This window comes from Seriola lalandi, unplaced genomic scaffold, assembly GCF_002814215.2.
Source record: "Seriola lalandi dorsalis isolate HSWRI2012SDOR001 ecotype SW California unplaced genomic scaffold, Sedor1 jcf7180002053069, whole genome shotgun sequence".
NCBI lineage: Eukaryota > Metazoa > Chordata > Actinopteri > Carangiformes > Carangidae > Seriola > Seriola lalandi.
The window spans coordinates 439,947-453,317 of record NW_019523622.1 but is presented as its reverse complement, the minus strand read 5'-3'; the positions used below and the strand labels follow the sequence as shown (position 1 = coordinate 453,317).

Sequence of the window (13,371 nt, the reverse complement as noted above, 5' to 3'; positions counted from 1 at the left end):
CAGAGGGGGGACATTGATTTAAGTTAGGAGACAGATCACTGCTCAGAAAGATAATTATTACAGCGTTATTGTGTCTGTGAGGAAGATTTAAGGCAAGAAGGCAGGGGCAGGAAAAGTACAGTTCACAAAAAGAGCAAGCCATTTTTTACCCTTAAAAAAAATACAAAGCTGCATTAAAATACATTGTTGGACAGCAGGAATTATGGGGAAATCAGCGTATCAATTTTTTTTCAGAATTTGGTCAATCAGAGTGAGTTTACATTGTTCATAATTATCAAATTTGGCAGGTGAGCAAGGTGCTTACTTTTACACATAACGCACACATACTCTCGTCTCTATTTTCTCTCTCGCTTACACACACACACACACACACACACACACACACACACACACACACACACACACACACACACACACACACAGGTGTGTTGTATCGTCATCTATGGCCTCACACTTCCACAGCCAAGTCTACTCAAACCTACGTAAATAAAACACAGTGCTGATCTTTCTCAAGGAAAATCCTAAAGCTAAAAACAACTGCAGGGATGCGGTTAAACAACACGCAGTGTTTAGTTTATTTTCAGTCCTATAGACTTTACCCTATAGACCCAACAGAGGGGAACTATTGAGTTACACAGCACGTACCATTATAGCGTGGGGAGATCTGCCAACCCTCTCAATGCCCCATTTTCCTTTAAAAGTTCAGCTTCCAAAAAAGTGAGAGAGGGAGTGAGGGCTGAGGGAGGAAGACTTGGTCTCTTCGCTGTTGCCGGAAGCAAAAAAAGGACCTTTAAACAAGTCGGCCTTAGGCCCAGATAGAAAAAAACAGGCTCTTTCAAAAGTGGGTCCACTCTGCAAGAGATAGGAGGAAAAGAGGACAGCAGCTCCGACCCTCCGACTACGGCTGTTTGGCCTCAGATGCGCCCATGTCCAGCGGCGAGAAGTCAGGGAGACGTCTGCGTCAAAGTCCCGAGGTGCGTCCTTCAGCGGCCAAACTTGTCCAGCAGATTGGGAGACGCTAAAAAAAAAAAAACTCCCAGAAATAATATTATTAACGCGATAAAAATGAATGGATGGGAGGGGTGATGCAAAGTAAGTTTTTTTTTCTATTATTTTTTCCGTGTGCAGCCTTTGCGGTCGGGCAGCTTCTGTCTCCAAAACGTGTCCAAAAGCGGCTGTCTCCTGCGCCGCGCGTCCGATCTGTTTTACCCTTGTATCTCTCTCTCTCTCTCTCTCCTCTCTCCCGCTCCAAACACACACACACGCGCGCGCACACACACACACGGAGTTACACACAAACGGGGGGACACCCCGGGTCCCTCGCCGCCGCCTCCTCCTCGAAGCTGACGAGATGAAAGAGCAGCTTGCGTTTTCGCTTCTTCAAATCGCTACAGCCTCCGCCGACAGCAGAATGCCTGCACAGCGACACGTCGTCGGTCCGGTGCTCCAGCCTCGGTGCGTAAAATGGAAGCTCGCCCTGCGCTCCGCGGCACCGACGACAGATAGCCTCCACTTCCCTCCCCAAAAATATCAGCTACTAAACAGCTCACCTCAGCAGCATGTGCCCTGTTTGCACAGACACAAAAAATAATAGACGGAGAATTAGGGCAGTTGTTTACAGTGGAGGTGGGGGTGGAGGGTGAGGGGGGGTGGCGATGCTTCAGCCGGCAGCGTTGAACTGGTGAATTATTAGGTGAATTATTAATAAAGCGAGCGGTGTGCAGTCTGTCGCGGAGAGCGCGGAGCGGCCAGGGGAGCAGCTGGGGCTTTAGGAGCATTAGGAGGACCAGGGGCTAAATCACGGATGGCGGGGATTAGGGCTGCACTGGCTCCTACCTACCGCCTGCATGTACTGAAGGTTTCAGAGTGGCACTGCAGTGGGCACGGCTGGGCACGACCCGAGCTGCTTTCCGTAGTTTTTAATATTAAAATCTGCGGTAAAGATCGAGCTGTAAGGGGAAAGAAAGTCACTTAGTGACCTCTTCGTTGCCGAGTAGTTGATATAATTCAATAAAAATAAATAAATAAATAATAATAAAAAAAAAAATATATATATATATACATACAAAGAATCCAAAGGCATGTGGTTTATATGAGCAGGTTCACAGGGTTTATGAAGGCAGGACTTAGCCAAACTTTAGGCTTGGTAGAGTTGGGACACACATGTGGTGAAATTCCTAATGATGGTTTAGTTGTAATGGCAATAGAGGAATTTTGCAAGCTTTAACTTCAAGGCTTCAGCCTATTAAACGCTTCACTAACAGATTTACAGTCACAGTGTCTCCCAACAGAATGACGCAGTGAAGCAACAGGATTAAATGTGACTGAGATACTACACAGCGCCGACATGTTGTAAGCCATAAAAGATCTGACTTTAGGGAAATAACTCTAAAACGCACACATACACACACAAAATAAATTTTTGTCAGTGAAGTGCTCATTGTTTGAGGGAGCAGAGGCCTGCAGCAGCAGCAGCAGCAGCAGCAGCCAGGACCAACAGATCACAGAGAGACAACAGAAAGACGAGAGTAAAACACATGTGGACATGCTCTGATTATTTAACAAGAAGAGCCAAAGGGAAGTTCAAAACGTCAGTGGTGTTTCTAATTAGGAAAGTGAGTCGTTTGTGGAACCTGTACACCCAGTCCTGGAATAAGGAGTTTAGAAGTTTAATCATGAATGTGGCCAGCAGGAGTTGTACATGGACACCATGCTGCCCCACCAGAGCATGGCACAAAGGAAACAGTCTGTCAGAATAATATAGACGTCAGACAAAAGTGATTTCATCAAACCCAAGAAAACAGTATAAAAATTAAAATTTTTTTTTTTTTTTTCTAAACATGTCGGAATAAGAAAAACGCTCGCGCAGCTCTTGCCTCTGCACCTACGAGCTCTCAACAAATGTAAAAATCCACCTCTTTATGATTCTTGTCTTGTTTCACAATGAGAATTTCAACTTTGCTACAGTTGGTTTTAACACAGACAACACGAATGTTTTTGTTGAATGTGCCACTGCGGATAAATCAGCGCGGAGTTTGATCCTGCCTCGAAAATCTGCTGCTTTTCTGTTGTGCATGTGTCGTTATCTGGTTTTTTTGTTGTTGTTTTTTTGTTTTTTTTAAAAAAAAAAAATCAGACGTCTAATGACATTCCTCCAACATGATGGCTCATCAATAATTAAATGTTGACCTCCCCACACATTTGGCCGCATCAATTATTCATCTGTAATTGAATTTGTGATTTAAGTTTTCGTTTCAGCCTAATTTGGATGATTCAGTTGAACAGTACATCGCGTCTGTGCGGAGATGACAGTGTGAGGTTTTCTTTTTTTTTTTAAGCTTTGTTGGTATAACGAGAGGCCCCAGTGACTCCTTTACTTAACAGCAGGGAGATCAAATTTATAGTTTTTGTTGGTGCCATAGTTTTGATGTTGATTGACATGGAAGTTAGCTAAGACTCTTTAATTAAAAACTGATTCTGTTAATTAGACTATGGCAAAAATACAAATAAAGTACAGTAGTTTAACTAGAAGCTTCTTTCTCAGCAAGTCAACTTGATTCTACAACTTTCACCTGGCTGTTAACAGACAGGCCTCTAGGCCATTCTTTGCACTGAAGTGAGAGATGTTGTCCTATAATGCGCTCTTATTATCAACATTACATTTTCTTTCTACACCAATTTTCATTAATTTGAAAAAAGTGACCATGTAAAAATCTATTAGTATTAAATGTTTTGTTTTTTGTTTTTTTGTGGTGCAAATTTTGATTATTTGATTTTTTTTTAAACTGTTGATGTTTTCATTTCAAATTGAACAAAGGTCATTATGAACATGAAACAAACGAGAAGTTGCAAGTTAACAACGTTGGCAAGTTGAGCAGTCAGCTGTAATAAAGATGAAATAATAACAACAACAATAATAATAATAATTATTATTATTATTATTATTATAATTATAAGCTACTGCAGCCGGAGAAAAGCTGAATGAAATCAAAAGGAAAATAAACTTTCACACAAAAATAACAACAGCAAAATCATCAAAAGCACCGATAATAATATAATATACAAAATCAAACAACAACAATAATAATAACTATAGCCTCATAATGATAATAAGAATGAAAATAATAATAAAAGCTAAAAAAAAAAAAAAAAAATCTAATTTAGAATTCTACAGGGTCTAATGATTAATTGATTGAAGGACATATCTGCCTCAAGCGGCTGTAGAATTTTCACAATTTATACCATGACCTTCTTTAGTGCTTTTTCGTTTTGTTTGAATATTAATCCTGGTGTCTTTTTACAGATGCTGCTGACTGGGAGGCTCACACATGCCCGTCGGCCTGTTTGGAGAATGACCAGTTGATTGGAAAAACACCAAAAACTGCCTCTAAACCCCAAATAATCCCACGACACGATTTGTTTCTTAACCCTTAATTAATGTACAAATAAGAGTCGGTAGAGAGAGAAAGAGAGAGAGAGAGGGAGGGAGAGAGAGAGGGAGAGAGACAGAGAGAGAGACCGCAGCGTGGACTCAGCAGCTACCAGCTCCAGCCGGAGAGCTGCAGGAGGCCACACACAGTCTCCACAAGTCACAGGTAATAAAACTGCGTCTGGAAAATGGAAATAAAATCGAGCGACTGCAATTGTGGAACGAAAGAAAAAAAAATCAGTGGCTTTGTTTTATAGTTGGTCAGTGTAGAATCTAAAATAACGGGACAATCAGACAGGTGTTTTATCAGACAGCAGCTCGTTTATTTGACAAAACTCCCGCCAATAATCAGATGAGCAGTGCGAAGCTTTTTAAAGTCGAGCACATTTTGAAAAATGGCCTTTTCCCCCTAAAATCTAAAAACCGTAGAAATAAAACACACACACTCCTCTTATGACCTCTGCAATGAAACTGTGCCGAAAAACGGAAAGATAAACACGTCGTAAAGTTATTAAAACGTCACAATACTGCATAGATTAAATTTATAATTATGATGAATTAAAAAAAACAAAACAGGCCTGTAATAAGAGCAGAATTATTGCATGATAATGAGCATTAAAATGTTTCTTATACGAAAAAGGAGCGACTGTAGTCTTAATTATTAAAGTATGGAATAAAAACTGTGAAGTTGTTTGATAAAACAAGTAGAGCTTGTGTGGTTCATAACTTCAATCACAAAATAATCTTTGAAATGTCCTTATCACAATGTGTACAGTGAGTCATTGAGGAAACCCACTTGCATTTATCTTTTAATGTGGCTTAAATAATAATTGATACTCCCTCCTCCTGATGCACCCTATGCATGACCTCCTTTAAATTAGGCAATAATTCCCATGTTTTTCTTAAAATAATGTTGATGAAAAAGTGGACTGTTTAACCTGATTTCCCCCAAACTACTGTATATTGTTTATGAAACCAAAACCATCACAACCACTGGATTGTTGTATTTTGTGGAGAGAGGGGAGACAATAATAAAATAACTCAAATTATTTTGTCATAAACCTTTGACTTAGATTATTAAAGCAAAAAAAAACAAAACAAAAAAAAAGGAGACAGGGACAGCAAAGTTAATGTGTTTTGTTCCTTTTCAGTGTTTCTTGGACAAAAACCTAAAACATTAAATCTATAAAATAAAATTCAGTTGATAACGTTCCAAAAGTTAAACTACAAACTGTAGGAAATTTGCTGGCACGCTTTGGCCCTAAACATGTAAGGCAAACTATAAGCGTCAATTAGGCTGAGCTTTGGGTTCATGAAAGCCCTGAGCGGTGAGTCTCACCACAGCCCCCTTAACCAGTCATTACTGCAGACCACAATGGCTCTGATACCACGCTGTTTTAAGACCCAGCATTATGTGGGCAATAAGTTCCCTAAAACCTCACTGTGAGAAGAGAAGGGCACATTGTGGGCTCAGGCAGGCAAAGTTCAGACAACATGGAAGGACTTTTTCTAAGTCCTAAATTCTTGTCTGTAAACCCCCAAAATGAATCAGGGGAAATTTTTTTACTCCAAAATTATAAGTTTCAGATCACAGGCTGGAGCATAGCTTCAAACCATGACCGACATGTTGAAACTAATTATCAGATAATAATGCTACAAATTGCCGGTCACTGGACGGCACTGACGTGAACTGTTGCATATAAATCTTCACTTATCAGAGATGGACTTGGCGCCAGCACGCGTTTGCAAGATAGAGTCTTCAAACGGGGTGAACAAACTTCAATCAACAGGTACGCGTTTTTATCAAAGAAATGAGCACATATCCAGGTGTATAATGAGGGGACAAACAACATAAGGAAATATCTCAAATTAGTGTAAAGGAGCTACAGAGAAAAATCTGTCTGAGAGCAATTTCGAAATCAAACAGATGTGTTACACACCTGTCTAGGGAGTAATGCAACATAAAAGTTATAAAGTGATTTATATATTTACTATTACAAAAGATGATAATGAGAATAAACCAACGCAGTCTAACCCAGCGTGAATTACAACAACAAACAAAAGGATCTATATCCTGAGAAGTGCTTCGGTGAAACAATCAGAGACAGAAAAGCAGAGGAAAACAGTGCAAAAGAAAATGGCAGCTCACCCCTACAGCTTCACTGTTATTCACAAAATGTAGGTTTTCTATTTGCATATTTACAAAGATACTCAAGAGTCAAACTATGAGCTTTAAGATCACATACACACACACACACACACACAAACACTGGCAATGAGTAAAGTCACACACAAAAAAATCTAATAGATGTAAGAAGAAAAGCAAAAATAGCTGAGCTTCATTTCAGAAACGAGACTGCACAGCTGCAAAGTACAACAGACAACACAAATAAAACTCAGAGGCCTCAGTCCTGCTGCCACTCTCCCCATTAAAGCGCCTCGCTCTGACTCTTGGCTGTAGCTCTATATTGACATCCATTCCCAGCCTGCTCTCTCTGGCCTTCTGCTGCAGTGTAGTCAGGGGAGAATGAAATACTGTCTTGGCCTTATACAAAATATACTCTATGACAAGACCATATATCAGTGGAACTATTTTTTTCCTTGCTCTACAATCTTCATTCCTCTCCCAGCTGAAAGAAATGGCCCGGAGAATTCTGCGTCTCCATGCGAGAAGTGCAATAAGCGGTGGAAAAGGAAAGGGAAAAAACACAAGGCTCTTTTTGTCTGCGGCGGCCGAGGTTTTATCCCTGCATTGCCGAGTGTTGTCTAGCATTACAAATCTCAGCCCTGGCCTGGATGGACACAGGAGGGCTCTGCTGGCCCTGCTCGCTCTGTCTGCATCCTTTACGCTCTGCCATGCAAATAAACCCAAATGAGAGAGCAGCTGAGGGAGAGAGAGTGGTGGAGATGGAGGGTTGTTGAAGGGGAAAAAGGATGGTAGGAAGGAAGGGAAATTAAGGAAGAATGAAGGACGGGATGGCTGCAAAGAGGAAATGAGGAAATGTATGCGGCAAGTAAGGGAGGAAGGAAATAGTTGGTCTGAAGTAGTCGCATAGGGACAAAAAGAAGTGAAGTCTGTGTGTGTTTGTGTGCAAGAAGGAAAGAGAAAAAGAGTGGGTACTAACCGGCCTTTTGGAGGGGTGAGGAATGCCCGGCCCTGGCACAGGAGAATGGGATGGAGGGTGGAGTATGTTCACATTGCTGCTGCCAGCTGAGCACATTCCCTCTACAGAGTCATGGAGACTTTTTAACCTACACATTTTGAAGCAGCAGCAGTTTCCTTTAGTGGAGTTTTCCCACCAGGTCTTTAAATGTTTTTTTTTTTGTTTTGTTTTTCTTGGTGGTAAAAGGCCGCTAAATTTATCCAAGGTGATGTTGAAATAATCTGCTGAGGCCAATTTTCAAGAAATTACTTTTTTGGGGGGCGTTTTTGTCTTTTTATTCTAAATCTAACACAGATTTAAAAAACAAACAAACTGGTAATTGTGTGAGGGGTGACAAGCAACAAAGGTTCCCCAAACTAAATCAGGGAACACTGTGATTAGGGTTTGTGCCTTTGACCACTAGGCAGAGGGACACCCTGAACAATATGATTTTAATATAAGCTGTACCATCCTCCTTCTGGAAGGGTGACACGGTGACAAACGCACACACACACACACACACACAAACACACACACACACACACACACACACACACACACACACACAAACAGACACACACACACACACGAGGTAGAATGCGGTGCAATATTAAGAAAAAAAAATGGTATGGGAGATTACAAAATATAGATTTATCTGCTTTTAATGGACGGAAATTAAAATGTTAAGACAAAGTAAGGTTTTAGCCAAAAACACTGATTACCTTAATATTACGATCATTCATTCAGTTCTGTTTGCTTTAAAATACACGTGCAACAATTTGAGGCAAGCAAGTTTGCAAATACACACAAATAATTCATTCACATGTTTAACAACAATCTGAAAATGCATACTATGATAAGTCTGACAATATTATGACAATCTCCAACGCCACAAAAGTCAAATTTCATTTCAAAAAGTGTAAGTGCAACTGTTCACAAGTCTTATGGAATAAAACCAAACTTCCATCTCTTGGTAGTGAATCTGAAATGGATTCCCGATGGCTGAAAGTACGAACACGTGTGTGGGGTTACTGATAATCTTATACGCCCCAGACATTGTCATAAAATCTTTTCAGTTTCCTCTAGTTTGACAATAATTATTCATAACTAATTATCTCACATCCCCCGTCTACTGGAGCGAATTGTGAACAGTGACTAAGTACTTTGCTGAAGTACATTTTTGAGGCAGGCTACTTGTACTATGCTTGAGTATTTCTATTTTATGCTGCTTTGCACTTCTACTCCACTACATCTCAGATGGAAATATTGCATTTTTTTTTTTACTCCACTACATCATGATTAGCTTATAAAATATGATGCTTTGTCGCAGCTCAGTCAGCTCAATAGTTAAACCTGGCTGCACATCCACCCGCTGCAACATTAAGATGCTACTTACACACCAATGCATCAGTAATGATGATTTAATAATGTAATATATAATAACGTAACACTGTCATTCTTCTGCTTGATGAGTAATTTTACTTTTGACACATAAGCACATTTTGCTAATAGTACATTTGTTCACACAAGGAAGATTTTAAAAGCAACTCTATATTTATAGTGTCTTGTTGCTGCTTTTACTTCAGTTAAAGAGCATGCGCATGTGACAGTGAGAGGTCAGCGACAGAGGTTATAAGCCAGAGTCAAGCCAGTAAGATCAGAAGAACGTGATGCGATGAGCCGTTTGTCTTTCTGAACACACGTCTCAGCTTTCCAAGAATTCTGCTGTGCCGGGTGTAATGTGTGTGTGTGGCTCTGTGTTTTAGTGAGTGCAGTGGTTTATCAATGGCTGACACTAGTTTCAGCTTTGATAACACACACACACGCACGCACACAGAGACAGCCAGAGTTTAACTGATAAAGCGTAAGCTCGGTTGTGAATCAGATATTGTGTAAAAAACACAAAGCTGAAATTATCAATTAATTAATCAACGGAAAATTAATGTGCAATTATTTGATGATTGATTAATTTTTCAGTAATTTTTCAAGCAAAAATGCCAAATGTTTACCAGTTCCAGCTTATAAAATGGATGGAGGATGTGCTTCTTCTTTTTTTTTTTTTTTTTGTCATATGATAGTAATTTGAATACGTTCGGGTTTTGGACTTATGATCAGGAAAAACGATAAATTTGATGACATTAATGTGAAATCTAAGAAATTATTTGTTCCTTTTTACTAAAGAAATAATTAATAAAGAGAGAAAATAATGGTCAAATTAAAAATTAATGAACACAATTGTTAGTTGTAGCCCTACTATTATTATTATTATTATTATTAGTCTCAGTGGGAACACAATTTACTGGAGGACACAATGACACACACACACTGCAGTCTGTATCTGTGTGAATGTGTGTTTGTGTTCCCTCTGAAGCAGGCAGATACTCCCTCACATCATTCCTCTTTGTGTCATAAACAGTTAGCAAACGTGACCTGATGTGAGGTCACCTAAACTGCAGCACACACTGGCTGTCATTGTGTCTCCATGTCTCCACCCATTCTGTGAGCGGGGACGGCCTCAGCAGCGAGTGGATTTGTTCTGGGCTGGGCAGGTCAGCGACGGGTGCAGTGTAAAAGTTAGTTAGTTCTATGTTTGTGTGAAGAGGGGGGAAGGTTGGTTGAATGGAGGTTGTGTGAGTGAGTGAGTGAGTGAGTGAGTGAGTGAGTGAGTGAGTGAGTGAGTGAGTGAGTGAGTGAGTGAGAGTGTGAGTGTGTGTGTGTGTGTGTGTGTGTGTGTGTGCGTGCTCCCCCAGGAGAAAAGAGGACTCCTAATCTGTTTTCCTGGCTCTTCTTTAAAGGGAGAGCAAGACACACTAGAGGCTCCCTCTGATCTGCTGCCCCATCCATCCCTCACTTTCTCTCTCTCCTCCATCTCTCCTTTCCTCGCTTCCATCATCTGTCTCTCGTTCCCTCTGCTTTTAGCCCTCGTTTTCTCGGCCCCCCGTCCCTATGCTCTCTCATCTGTTGTGTTGGCCCGCTCTGGTCTTTGTATGGCGACAGCTCCCATCTCCAGATACTGCCTAAGAGCTCTGATTCCACTTAATCACTCAGTTTTTTATTAGTTTTCCCTCGCAGGGTATTTTGTGTTCTGAATTGCGTTTATCTATTATGCTGTTTCAGATTTATTGCTTTAGGAGGCAGACTGTGTGGCACACTACCCACCAATACGGTACACGATGCTGTGATCTCTCTACGTCTGCCCCTCTTTATGCCTGTCTGCTTTCATCCCTTCAAAATTAAATGAACAAATACACACTCACTCACAACTCCTCTCGTACTTTTTTGTATTCTTTTTTTTTTTTTTTTTCATTAGTTTTGTTTTATTGTGCGTCTCAAACACTACTGCATTTATTTAGAATGCAGTAAAGACCACAGGGGAAGAGTCTGTGGCATCAGTTTCTCAGATGGTACTCTATCCATCTGTCCTGGCATCTTTTATACCTCATTGCTTTACTTTACCAGTTTCAAAATAAAAATGAAAGTCACAGGTATGGCTTTCTTCGCAAGCACAGATGTCTGTCTTTGAATGAATTTTTTGTAATTTGGAGGATATTTGGATTGGCTTAGTAGTGACTGCGGCGCCTTTGAATCACATTGTGTTCTAAAAAGGCAGAAAGCCATGATTATTATTCATTCATTCATTCATTATTTGAGCGCTATTGAAAAATTTTAGCAAACCAACACGAACGCTCAAGGTCATTTTGTTGCCACGGTTTTGCACTGAAGTCTTATTTCTACCTAATTAGGAGACATGGCATGCATACTCAAAATATTTTGCCCCAAAATGGCGGCACACAATCACGGCCCTCCATTTTGTTCTGTCACTGGATCGAGTCTGGATCCTGCACCTGACTTGTTGGACCAGTGTTTGCATTTGAAAATACCCTCTCTCCATGCCCCGCTGTTACTATGCATCTCTCTTGTGGTTACTGGTCACCACAAGTGTCGTTAACCTGCTGCACCAATCGGAGGGCGCCATCTGACTGACGTTCCCTCCTTCTTCTTTCTGCTTCCAGGGGCTTCCTGTGAACGGGAGGGAAACATGGGCGCTGGCCATCACCTCGACCGAATCCAGAACCAAAATGAGGGAGGGAGACTCACAGAGACAGACAGACAGACAGATAGAGGCAGACAGAAACTGAAACAATGAGTGAGTGAGAATGCAATAAAGAATTATGATTATATATTGATAATCAGGACAAACCAAGAAACATGACAGCCATATAAACCACGGCAACGCCATTTTAGAATGGAAAAAAAGAAAAAGGAAAATGAATATTCATGACCCTGTCCCTCCCATCCAAATTCAGCACCCTCCCTCCCTCCCTTCCCACCCAAATCCTCCCTCCTCCTCACTTCCTCTCCCCTCCATTGGGTGGCAACACTTGGTAGGGCACATGGTGAGACAGCTGTTGCAGGGCAACATGGGCATCTGTGGTGCTACGTAGAGGAGAGGAGATAGTGCGGGGGGTGTAGGGAGTGTTTCTAGGAGGTGCAGACGGCATCAAGAGATGGAAATAGTATCCTGCCTCTGCCCCGTGTACATATGTGCTTGTTTTTGAGGGCGTCCGAAAGTTTCAGGGATTATTAATGGATCCATGGGGAAAGGTGGAGAGGTATTTTAGGGACAGACAAGAGAGGAAAAGAGAGTATGGGGAAAGAAAAAGAGGAAGCATCGCTTCTTCTTATTCTATGTAAAGCTGTGAATGAAAAGTAGCACCTGTCCTCCAAGCTATGACAGAAATGACACGAGCATAAGACCTCTAGGATGGACCTCTCCAAGACTGGAGTTGGTGTCTTCAACAACCTTAGACACACACACACGCATGCACGCACGCACGCACGCACACAGACAGACACACACACACGTGTGCGCACACACACACACACACACACACACACACACACACACACTTCTCCCTGTCTGCATTTCATTCTGTCTTTCTCACACACAGAGAGACTACACCCCACCTCCCTCCCTCTGCACCTTTCTCTTCAGAGGGAATGGGCATTTTCCCAGGGTTATTATCACATGCCAGGTGCCCCTACCCCCCCACCCCCCATTCATATATATACACACACTCAAACACACACATACATCTCACCCCCACCCATACCCCCCCTCTCCCAGCACCTACCACACACCCTTGCCATTTCTCTCTCCCCCAAAGCGCCAGCGCAGCCCCACCTCGCGGTGCCAAAGTGGGCAGCCTCTGCCTTGGCGTTGCCTGGGCCTTCTGGTGCCCTAGATAGCTGCATGAGTGTGTGTGTGTGTGTGTGTGTGTGCGTGTGTGTTTGTGAGCACTGGCCCAGCTCTGTACGGACACAGCCAGCCCTTTAAACTGTGTCAAGGCTCCAGATGCTGGGAGAGACTCGGATTAACACAGGCGTTTGTATGCAGACACATACGCACAAACAGACACACACACAAAATAGTCTGTTGGCCCATATATTCCATCATACTTCAAATGCTTGGGTGTTACATGTTTTGACCAAAGGCTGAGTGAGTCTTAGAAAATAAAGTATGAAAAAGACAAAGACCTCGTACCTGATTCAATATTTATCAAAACAAACTCACTTTTAAAGCAGCACCGTATCAGCTGCCCTCTGAACCTTTTTTTCATGACATTAATAAAATGCTGGATCACACACTGAAATGTATGAGATGGGATACAAAGGTATCAGAGATCCTATGGCGAACCAACAGACCCTGGCAGTGCTCTGAGATGATGTACTGATGCCAACGCAGCACCTCAGAGAGTGGATTTGGATTAGGCAGACAGAGAAAAGGACCTCGGAGAC

General features: G+C 41.7%; 1 long non-coding RNA gene across 1 annotated transcript; it reads left to right on the top strand.

Moving 5' to 3' along the window:
* Positions 1–845: 845 nt before the first annotated feature.
* LOC147819474 (uncharacterized) lies at positions 846–13,107 on the top strand. Its single transcript, XR_015436894.1, has 4 exons — positions 846–974; positions 4,304–4,595; positions 9,989–10,121; positions 11,586–13,107. It is a non-coding gene; the product is annotated as an uncharacterized LOC147819474 (long non-coding RNA).
* The last annotated feature ends 264 nt before the right edge of the window (positions 13,108–13,371 follow it).